The sequence below is a fragment of the Octopus bimaculoides genome, chromosome 5, assembly GCF_046866305.1.
Source record: "Octopus bimaculoides isolate indiv1 chromosome 5, ASM4686630v1, whole genome shotgun sequence".
Taxonomy (NCBI): Eukaryota; Metazoa; Mollusca; class Cephalopoda; order Octopoda; family Octopodidae; genus Octopus; species Octopus bimaculoides.
Window position 1 is genome coordinate 66175771 of NC_142932.1, and position 12648 is coordinate 66188418.

The following is a 12648-nucleotide window of genomic DNA, read 5'->3' on the forward strand; positions in this document are numbered from 1 at the left end:
AGTGGGAGTAAGGAAGCATTGTATATGAAAGTGTTTTGGGTGTTGTAAATATAAGCATTATGAGCATTGAGGATATAAGCATTACTGGTGCTGCAGAGGTAAGTGGGCTGCTATCTGGTTAGGTTAGTTTAGAGAGGTGGGGGAGAAAAGAGAGGGCAACAAAACAACCAATATAAGAGAGGAGACAAACAGTATGAGAGAGGGGAACTTCCAGTAAGAGCAACGGGATATCTGGCAAGAGAAACGAGATTTCCGGTATTGGTGGTGGGGGCGGGAGAGGGTAGGCGCAACCACCAAGAAGAGGGAATCCTTTTAGGGAGCAGTACAAACAAGAATTACTTTAGAGAGCAGTATGAATTATGAATATAAATGTATCCAAAAAACAAGGAAAGGATCATTTTAGAGGGAGAGATTACAATTTGGAAGTTATTTGATGAATTATTATAAATGTTTACAGATTACATAAGTACAGGTTAGTAATGGTGCAGGTGAGATTGGTGAATGAATGAGGTGATTAAAAACAAGAGAAATAGTTAATGTTTACAATACTACCCGGAAACGAAAAACAAAAATTACACACACACACACATATATATACATATATATATATATATATACACACACACACACACACATATATATGTAGATAAACATATATATAGATATACATATATAGATGTATATCACATTAGACATTCTGCAACGGGTTTGTAGAGAGCAGATGGTCCCAGGGTGGCAGTTACATGGTAGTGCATTGTGGGGATTGTCCTCAGGAATGTAGGAAGTAATACTGTCTGAGGAGAGGGGAAGAATGGTCTATGTTATTAATATTATTATTACTATTTCTTCAATCCTTTAAGAGGGTAAGAAGACAGACAAAGTCCATGCTGTTGTCACTTCAGCTTAGAAGTTTCTAAGACATCAGGAAAAAAGCTGTTTGTTCATAGCTTGTCACTGATTTTGGTTCAGTTTTAATTTATTAGTCTTGTTTATCAAATCTTTGTATATCAAATCTAAGACTAGGGAATAGTCTCTGTGAGGAAAGGGCATGAGGGAGTTGACAGAATCATAGTGGGTATAGTCATAAAACTTGTCAAGATTATTTTGAAGTAGTATAAAGTAACTGGGTTGTGTAGTCGAAGACCTCTAATCAAGATGTTAATTACCAGTTAAAGGGGCAAGACGCTAATAAAACTAATGATGATAATACAGAGGAAAATTTTATCATGGGATACTATAGGTGATTGATTAAAACAATGTTATATTGTATAAAGATAAAATTTAGGTTAGGGAGAAGAATATTATAACCAAAAAGATGAATTTTGAATATATACCAAATTTTTCAACATTAGAGAGAGAAAAATTACATAGAATTAGTTTAATATTCTTTCATATACTTAATTATTTACTTATTAGGTGGTATCTATAAAGACTGATCACTGGCATTTACTAAAGGAATACTGGGGCGATAGAACATGCTAACTATATATTAATTATAATCTAAGAGGTATATTAGAAATTGTTAAGTTACTGGTGCTATTATATACAAGCTGATATAAATTTCTAGGGGTATAAAATTAGGAGGTTTACTTACATAAAAGCTATTATAAAAATAATAATATGATCAGTAGGGTAGAACATTATAGAAAGGAATAAATAGTTTCATCACCAAAACCATGATGAAATATATATACCATATTATTAACAATACAAAGAGGAGTTTATATAGAATTTGTTTGATAATTCTATCATTATACTTAATTATTTACTTATTAGGTGGTATCTATAAAGACTGATCACTGGTATTTACTAAAGGAATATTGGAGCGATAGAACATGCTAACTCATCATCATCATCGTTTAACGTCCACTTTCCATGCTAGCATGGGTTGGACGATTTGACTGAAGACTGGTGAACCAGATGGCTGCACCAGGCCCCAATCTGATTTGAGTGGGTGTTTTTATGTGCCACTGGCACGAGGGCCAGTCAGGTGGTACTAGCAACGGTGTTTTTTACGTGCCACCTGCACGGGAGCCAGTCCAGCAGCACTGGCAACGACCTTGCTCGAATGTTTTCTAACGTGCCAGTAAAGCGATGATAGTAACGATCACGCTCAAATGGTGCTATTTATGTGCCACTGGCATGGAAGCCTGACAGCTGCTCTGGCAATGATCACGCTCGGACGGAGCTGCTAGTGCTCCACTGGCACAGGTGCCAGTCATCAAATATGGTTCAATTACGATTTCGATTTCAATTTCACTTGCCCCAACAGGTCTTTGCAAGCAGAGTTTAGTGTCCAATGAAGGAGAGGTTGGTATGGGTGCCAGTTGTCGAATTTGGTTCGATTTCGATTTCATTTGCCTCAACAGGTCTTTGCATGCAGAGTTTAGTGTCCAATGAAGTAAAGATACGAATAAGTGAGCTGGCTATACTTCTGGTAAGCTAAGATGCATAAAATAAGTTGTAAAGTTTCCAGTGCTAATACATACATGATAATATAGTTAGGGGTACATAAATAGGAGGACTACTTAAAGGCCTTTATAAGAATAATAATATGATCAGAAGGGTGGAACACTATAGAAAAGAAATAAATAGTTTAATTACTAAAACCATGATGAAGTTAGACTAACTAGGCAGGAATATTCATAGGATAGTATACTCTATGTAGCACACTAACTTACTATACTATATAGCTTATATTATATGCAATGTACTTTAATTCTTCATGTAACAGAATATCACCTGATTTATATATATATATATATATATATATATATATAATACTAGAGGGTAAGTATAATTAGATACAACACTAAAATTTTAAAAGTTAGTTTCCATCAATCCATTTCAAGCACCTATAAAACGTTAAATTTGAAAATATTTAAATGTATGAGTGACACTATGTACGCATGATACCGTTAGGTCTAATCTATTGTTAATCAGGTTGCTCTTATTCTTATGTTTCCTTATTATTTCCCATTTACGTTTAAGTCTAAAAGAGGAAAAAGGATTATAAATACGTTTTTTCATATTAATCGAACATCCAATATATATAAAGTTACCTGTTATAGCTATGATTGTACATTTATAAATTATGTTTTGGGTAAGACATTGACCTAATAACAGACAATTGCATCTAGGAGAATTACTACTATTAATATTATTATTATTGATATTCATATTGTTATTATTATCACTATTATTACTAATCCTGCTACAACTATCAAGTGTGATATGTTCATGTCTGCTATTATCTATCCCTCCTTCAACTGTAGTATCATTCAAATCTGCTTCAACATCAACAGGCGTATCATTAATTTCTATGCTAGTATAGGCACCAGAACTACAGTCTATATATTGTGTATATTAGAAGTATTAACACCTCCATTTCTATTTTCCACGTCACCATTAATGTTACTATTCACATTGTGGAGGTTTATGTTATTGTTGACAGGACTATTATTAATATTATTATTATTTTTATTAATATTATAATAATCACCTCTTGCTAATTTTATATTCTTCTTATTTAACCTAGCTATGATGGTACCCATATTGGAAAGAGTAGAATACGAGATTCTAACTGTCTTACAAGTAAAAGTTCTGTTATATCTATGGAAGCAGGGAAGTTTTTTTATCTAAAATAGCAATAAATTACCTATATATATGTTTGTGGGTATGGCACAGTTGTAAAGATTATTGAACCAGACGAAGTCCTTACTTTCAAACTTACAGCGTAAGTAAGGGCAGGATCTACCTGCTCTATCACTGCCCCCCAGAATTGTGACTTGATTATTAGGTATGTCCCCATTTCCGGTAATTTTCATATCTATGCAGGGAGGAGTAACCAGCTCTTTCTCTTCACTACATTTATTATCTAACCTAAGCTTCCTACCAGTTTTAGCATCTAATTTCCTGTTGTTGCTTATTTTATTATTATATATATTGTTGGGATTTTAGGATGCTTTTACATTTGGTATTTTTTACAACTAAGTAAGTTAGTAATCTCTCTATCACTCAAACTCTCATTATTTCCAGTATTAATAGGTACTAAACTTTCAGGACTATGAAATATAATTTCCTGGTCATATCCCACCTTAGACAAAGCAAAGTTATAGCGGTGGGAATGGGTATTAAAAATATCCTTATTTGCTGATAATTTTGTAATTCTCCTAGAAATACTTTTAACTACCGATTTTAACACATTAGTGGGGGTGATTTGATAATTTGCTCACGTATCTCGTAACTTCACCTGGTTTCCTATAGGGGTGGTATAATCCTGAGCTAATGTCTAAAGTAGTATCGAAAGAATTTGCTACCTTTGTGCCATATTCATACGTAATACCTAATTCTTTTCTTTTCTTTTATTCTTTTACTTGTTTCAATCATTTAACTGTGGCCATGCTGGACCACCGCCTTTAGTCGAGGAAATCAACCCTAGGACTTATTCTTTGTAAGCCTAGTACTTATTCTATTGGTCTCTTTTGCCAAACCACTAAGTTATGGGGACGTAAACACACCAGCATCGGTTGTCAAGCAATGTTGGGGGGGGGCAGACACAGACGCACGCACATCATCATCATCATTGTCGTTGTTTAACGTCCACTTTCCATGCTAGCATGGGTTGGATGATTTGACTGAGGATTGGTGGACCAGGAGGCAACACCAGGCTCCAATCTGATTTGGCAGAGTTTCTACAGCTGGATGCCCTTCCTAACACCAACCACTCCGAGAGTGTAGTGGGTGCTTTTACGTGCCACTGGTACAAGGGCCAGTCAGGCGGTACTGGCGACGGCCATGCTCGAAATGGTGTATTTTACGTGCCACCTGCACAGGAGCCAGTCCATTGGAACTGGCAATGATCTCGCTCGAATGTCTTACTGGCAATGGCCACGCTCGAAATGGTGTATTTTACGTGTCACCTGCACAGGAGCCAGCACACACACATATATATATACATACGACGGGCTTCTTTCAGTTTCCATCTACCAAATTCACTCACAAGGTTTTGGTCGGCTCAAGGCTATAGTAGAAGACACTTGCCCAAGGTGCAACGCAGTGGGACTGAACCCGGAACCATGTAGTTGGTAGCAAGCTACTTACCACACAGCCACTCCTGCACTTAAGTTGAAGTTTTAAAAAAATTTTCTAATTCTTTTTCTCATTCTTTCTATTACTGATTTGTTGTCACTAGGAATGATAAAAAGAGCAGCATCTCTATATAAACCTCCCTGTAATTCTGGGATTTCTCTATTAAGGCACTTTAAAAGATACACACCAACTAGATTAGAGATTTCAGCTGAATAACTTGAGCCCACAGCTATATTGAAATTATCAAGGGTATCAGAGCTCGTCCAAAGCTTATCCTCAAATTCTATGATAGCCCTCCTGGCTAAAAGAATAATGTCAATTTTATCTCAAGTAATAAGAGAGAGTTTTTTGTGAAAATTAGAAATCTGTTAAGAAGAATGGGAGATATACTGGAATAATAAGTATTAACGTTAAATTCAATAAATGAATAATTACGTATGTTTTCAATGGATTGAAACCAATGTATTTCTTCATTCATATCAAACCATAATTTGAGAGATAGATAAGGGGTAGTATAGATTTACTAAGTCAACCAATATCAGATTTAGTCGGGCAAATGATTGCATTGTTCAATTAAATGGAGCCGCTTGAAACAGTCGTACTGATTCACGTAGGGATATGCTGTTGCTTATTTTGATTTTATTCACCTTATTTTGAAGTTGTACGGATAATACAGCATTAATTTTTGGTGCTTCAACTTAAGTACCTGATTCATCTGAATCTCAATTATTTTGCTTATATATTTCTCTCTCTCTCTCTCTCTCTCTCTCTCTCTCTCTCTCTCTCTCTCTCTCTCTCTATATATATATATATATATATATATATATATATATATATATATATATATTAATTTAAATAAGAGCTATAACGCGATCCATTGTAAAAACTTTTTGATGACCTATGAACATTTCGATGCAATATCCCGACTCACTCCTGTATGTTATAAAATATTGAATATTGTATCTCCTCAGGGTCAGATTTGATTAATTCATAGCAGACAGTAAAAAACAGACACCATTAATAGTTGTCCTTAAATTACATGTGTATAAACAGGTTGAAATGGCATGAAACATATTGACACTGCATACAATATCGGTTACGAAAACTGTTACATAGTAGAGTAAGTAAGTAAGTAGTGTTGTTAAGTTAGGATATTAACCTAGGATGTTAAGTAGCGAATGAATAAGGGATGCTGTAAATTTCAATAAAAACCGTTGGACTTTTGAAAGTAAATAAAACGAAGAAAGAAAACTGCTATATACTATAAAAAAAAAATTTTTTTTATAAGTTAATGGTCAAAGAGGTAAATCTAGTAAATAAAACTTATGTAAAATATAATCTACTCAAATGTACATAATCATATCAAATAATTATATTTCATTTAAAGTTTAGAACAGTAATGAGACTTTTTATGGTTATGTAAACAAGATAAATTAGAGAGTATAAATTGTAAATAATGAATAATAATAAGTAAAATAAATTAGGTTACATTCAGATTGCAGCTATCAAAGTTTAAGAAAAATTATAGTAAATTAACTTAGTAATGGGGTTCAAATACAATATTAAAGATAATATCAAAAGAAGGAACGGATTTAATTGATAAAGTAAAAAGGTCCCATGAAGACATGGGACCTTAAAGACTGCTAGAAAGCAAGAAAGTATACTAGTCCTTTAATATTTAAAATTCAGTATTTCATTTATTTAATAAGACATTCAATACTTCATTTCATTTTACTATATATTCCATATCCTACATTAATTTTATAAGAATATAAATAAAACATAAAAAACAGACAGAGTTGGAATTCTTTTGAATAATATATTCCTCTATACACTATCATACAAACCCCTTTTATATATATATATATATATAAATATATATATATATATATATATATATATATATATATATATGTGGCCATGTGGTATGAATGGATGAGGATAGTTGTGTAAAAAAGTGTCACACCCTTGCAGTTGAGGGAAACTGGAAGAAGTAGACCAAGGAAGACCTGTGATGAGGTGGTGAAGCACGACCTTCGAACATTAGGCCTTATCGAGGCAATGACTAGTGACCGAGACCTTTAGAAATATGCTGTGCTTGAGAAGACCCAGCAAGCCAAGTGAGACCATAACCTATGGCCTATGCCAGTGGTGTAACCAACCAGCCACTTAGGCGTACCTTTCTTTCATTGGACACTAAAATCTGCTTGTGAAGACCTATTGGGGCAAGTGAAATCAAAATCAAATTCGATGGCAGCACCGCTTGACTGGCATCCGTGCTAGTGATCGTCGCCAGGGTCACTGATGGGCCCCCATGCTGGTGGCACATAAAAAGCACCATTTGAGCGTGATCGTTACCAGCATCGCCTTAGTGGCACTTGTGCCAATGGTACGTGGAAAACAACATTCGAGCGAGGGCGTTGCCAGTACTGGACTGGCTCCTGTGCGAGTGACACAGAAAAACACCATTTGAGCATGGCCGTTGCCAGTACCACCTGACTAGCCTTTGTGCCGGTGACACATAAAAGCACCCACTACACTCTCGGAGTGGTTGGTGTGAAGAAAGGCATCCAGTTGTAGAAACTCTGCCAGATCAGATTGGAACCTGGTGCAGCCATCTGGCTAACCAGTCCCCAGTCAAACTGTCCAACCCATGCCAGCATGGAAAGTGGACGTTAAACAATGATGAGGATGATGATATATGTGCATTGATGCATTTATGTATAAATGTGTGTATGTGTGCATTAAAATATATACATAAGCTTGAATGGCAGATGGAAACTAAAACAATAGTTTTATATTCGTATTATTTTGGTTTTGATGTATGTATAGCATTTATATTTCTTTGTCCATATAGAGTTGGTTTCGTTTTGTTTCTAAGTGTCAATAAGTATATGTTTGTGAGTAAATGAATAATGCAGTATACATATAGATATAGCATATTTATCTTATTTAATTTATTGTTTTGGCTTGTTGTTATTATGTGGGACATTTCGTTTGTATTCTATTGGGTTGCTTTTGTTGTATGTATATATTTAAATGGTTTTTGCATTGACCGTATGAAGTTGGTTTTCTTCATTTTGTTTCTATAAATGGAAAAATAGTTATCGCCACTGCATTCTAATAGTCAGATTCATAATATTTAGATATGAATTAATATATAAAATAATGTTTGTGAATATACGTGTGTGTGTGTATGTATGTATACATAAACGATAGGTTAATGTGCGTGTGTATATATATGTAAATATGTATATATGAACATGTGTATTGTACAATAAAATCGGTTATAGAAATGAATATTTATAGACTTAAATTTAGGAATTTACGTAATTTCAGTTAGATTATTTACATATTTATGATTAAGCTTGCTCTTTAAAAGCGTTTTCTTAAAGCCTGAGCAGTTATAAATATTTTCAATTCATATTTTTTGTCCAGTATGAAAGCAGATATGTCTATCTGATGAAGCATCATAACATATTTAAATTAATTTGATTCTTCTTGAAAAAATTCGTATTATTAATGAAACAGAAACAGTTGTAGTTTATGAGATGTGTGATTTGTTTGAATAAAAATTTTTAAATTGAACTGAATTTATAATTGTTCAATTTATTGTTTTGTTTTCCATTTTTTATTTATATTTATATACTAATAAACTGTATGTTTATTTTTTGTTTACCTATTGGAATAACATTGTTATTGACATAGATAATATAATTCAGTAAATTCTTTGGGGATCTAATATCCTTTAGGTGAATTTTACACCTAGCTAAATTGTTACATATATATATATATATATATATATATATATATATATACATACATATATATACCTATATATATAGATATATACATATACATGTAGTAGAGACTGCATGTATCCCATCTGTCACTCCATTCTATCTTTCTTCTTCTCAAAGAGAATATTTCTCCAGCATTCGGTTTTTTAACTTTCTTTGGTCTAACGAAACCTTATGTTTGTTTTTGTTTGTATTCCTTGTATGTCTCCACTGTTCTGCTTTTGTTACCAGCTTTGACCCTCTGCAAATCGTAAATTTTATTTTGGTTTGCGGAAGCAACTGCCCTTCGAAGACTCATATTGTTGTTCAATGCTTGTAATGAGGAGTAGATGGACAGCCGACAACTGATGAAGGGTCGTTCTTTATGTTACTTCTCCTGTTTCCCATTTGTTACACTCGTTTATGTATTCAACTCTTTTGTTTTCCTATTTCATGCTGTTTACAGTTTGTGACGTCCTGTACCCATATCTGCATGTGTGTGTACATATACATATATATATATTATTTATACTATTATTTGATTCAATGCCACACATCCATTTCCAAGTAAGTTTATCTTAATATTTTTGATGTGACTCTACCCTTTACTGTTCTCTCCCCTATTGCTTTCTCTCTCATCCTTTCTCTAATTCCACTTATCTCACCTTCACCATTTTCTTTCTATCTGTCTCTCTCTCCCTCTTTCACCTTTACACTCTCTCTCTCATTGCCCACACACGTGACCATCGTCATTCTTTCTTTTCCTTCTCAGTTGTTATAGAGACTGCAAGTATTTCATTTGTCTCTCTCTACAATCTTTCCTCATGTCAAAGGGAATATTTCTCTAGTGCTCACTATTTTACCATCCTCTGGTCTAATGACCCTCTATGTTTGGATTCATTTTGTTCCCTTGTATGTCTCCCCTCACCTATCTTTGTTACCAACTTTGACTCTCTGCAAATTGCAAATTTTAATTCGGTTTGCAGGAGCAACTACCCTTCGAAGACTCATGTTGTTGCTCAATGCTGGAAATGAGAAGCAGATGGACAGCCGACAACTGATGAATGATTGTTCTTTCTGTCATTCAGTTGTTGAGTTGGGGCTTGAGGCCCAGCAATTATTGGCCTTGATTTGAGGTCAATAGGTCTCAGTATTTTTATGTACTGGTTCCTTTGTTCATTTATGGCTCTCTGTATTTCTGAGCTTTTGTAATCTTGGGTAATCTGTAGAAATTGCTCTCATTAATTATAGAGTTGCATAGGTAGTTTTTTTCCTTGTCTGAAAAAATCTTGATATTTGTTAATTAATGTTCTGATTTTATTCACTAACACTGTTTCCAGGTGTCTTGGTTCTTCCTTATAGTAGGTTTGGTCTGTTATAATTTCCAATATTTTACCTTTATAGTAGTCTTTGTCCATAATCACTATTGCCCCATCCTTATTGATTTCCTTTAGGATGATTAAATTGTCATCCTTCAGTGTTTGTAATGCTTCCTTTTCTTCTTTACAAAGGTTCTGTTTGCATTTATTGATACTGAAAGGGAATTTAGAAATTGTGTCTACATACGTGTCTAAATGTTTGTCATTACTCTTGGAAGGGGTGAAGTATGATTTGTTTCTAACAATTGATTCATCATTTATATTCTTATTGCTGAAAAATTCTATAAGACAGAAGTGACAGTTCAGATGCTCAATATCTGCTAATCTCTATGAGATTAGGGGTGGGTGTCGCAATAAATCTGAAACCTTTCAATAGGAGATTCATCTAGTTTTTGTTGAGGTTTCTATTTGATAAATTTATGATTTTAGGGTTTGTGGGCTCATTAAAATATTGTTACGTAGGGTCCGGAGTGCAATTGTGGTATTTTCTCCCAAAAAAGGAGTTATGTTATTGTGTCTCCATTTTATGTTTATGGGGTTCTGGTTTCCTTGTGAGAGAATGGTTCATATTCTCTGTATGTATTTCATTGTTTATAAGGTTTCTCTTCTTCCCATCTTCTATATTTATTAGGCTATTCAGGATGCTTGGGACTGTTGGTCATGAATCGTGGATTTTTAACTTTCCGTGATGATTATTTATACTGTGGTTTCTATGGTGTCTATATTTTACTTGTCTTTCTCCCTATGTATTCATCCATCTAGGGTATTTGGTAGTATGAGTTCATGGTTGTCTTCTATATTCTGTGTATTTGTTTATGGGTTTCTAATCTGCTCTTGGGATGAACCAGAGGCATCTCCGCATACGTTTTTGGACAACTAGCGGTCCAATATCTTTGTCTGGTTCCTCTGGGGTCGGTGTCTATGTTTGTTTTTCATTTTCTTGTATTTTTTGTTGCTGTGGTTTTGTTTTCACAAAAGATTTTTCTCCAGAGATTTTTTTTGTGGTTAGTGAACCACTCTTGCTTTTCCCACATTTTAATGGAATTTTCTTCTTCTTGCTTGGTGTCTTTTTTCCTTACTTGCTATAGTTTTTCTTGACTTTGACTGTCACTTTATTCAGAGATATCAGTGAACATGACTGCATCACTTGTTTTGAATTTTTCTTCATGTCGCAAATTTTGTGATTGGAGAAGAGATATTTGTGTCTGCTTCCAGACAGCATAACGCTAAGTTTGCATGTAATGTTGTTTCTTCCAGTTTTACACCTATTATTTTTTTAATAAGGGATATTCTGGGGAGGATTAGGTTTTCTTTGTTACGCTAATTTTGGTAGGTATTGGCTATGTTGCTACAACAAATACTTTTTCAATATACATGTTTACGTTGATTTAGAAGCTTGTTCCAAAGTTGTGGTTTCAAAAGATTTTGCTTTTGTATATCAACTTTTGTTTCCTTCTTGTAAATTTTTTTTTCATGTAGAGGTGGTTCATAGGTAGTCTGTGTTGTTGGATCTTGTTGTTAGAGTATTTTTAAGGAGAGTACCTTGTGCATGAATATCATTCACAGTTTTATCTGTTGTGGTGAAAATTGTATCAAGTTTTGAGATAAGTAAATTCAACTTACTAGATATTTCTGTGAGAAGTTCTTCCATGTTTCTGGTATCTCTCAGTTACGAGTTTGATTCTGATCCATTTATTCTGACATTTTGGACATTGAAATAAATATGTATGGAGTGTTTGAAGAGATGAACAGATATTGCATATTAAGAACAAGGAGACTGTCAGAATTTTGGATAATTCTTTATAAGTGCTTTCAACCATTCATGACGAATTTTCAAAGTAAATTTTATAGAAAGTTTCTTGGTTTTTATACAAATGAAGAGAAGAGGTGAAAGAGAAAAGAGGAAGGAATAGAGGAGGAGAGAGAGAGGGAGAATATATATTTTAGGGGATTGTCTGTGAACAGGTGACTAATAATATTTCAAGATGTCAATTTTGTTTTTTACAGAAAGGAAGAAGAAAAGACAGGAAGGAGCACAAAAGGGAAAGACAAAGAAAAGAGAAGTAAAATGAAAGTGATGAAGCAAAAAGGGCTTCTTTTCAATTCTATTATATCTATGTGGTCAGTCTGTTGACGTTTAATTACAATTTAAGATGTCAATTTTTATTTAGTTATTGGTCTTGAAAGCATGCCTCTCTTATTATATACATATTTACATTTGCAAACATTCATATACATAAACTTTAAACATACACACACACAATACACCCCAGGCACCTTTCTTTTTTTCCTTCCTTCTCTCTCTCCTCTTATATACATATTAATATGTTTGTAAATATATACATATGCTCACATGTTACACACATGCATACACACCTACATGTAAAGCAATATGCCTA

General features: G+C 33.8%; 1 long non-coding RNA gene across 1 annotated transcript in view; it reads right to left on the reverse strand.

The window, feature by feature from the left end:
* LOC106869161 (uncharacterized) overlaps positions 1 to 12597 on the reverse strand; it is a 40137-nt gene extending 27540 nt beyond the window's left edge. The window contains exon 1 of the long non-coding RNA XR_001409378.3: positions 11873 to 12597. This is a non-coding gene — a long non-coding RNA (uncharacterized LOC106869161). The remainder of the gene's footprint in view (positions 1 to 11872) is intronic.
* Between the last annotated feature and the right edge of the window lie 51 nt (positions 12598 to 12648).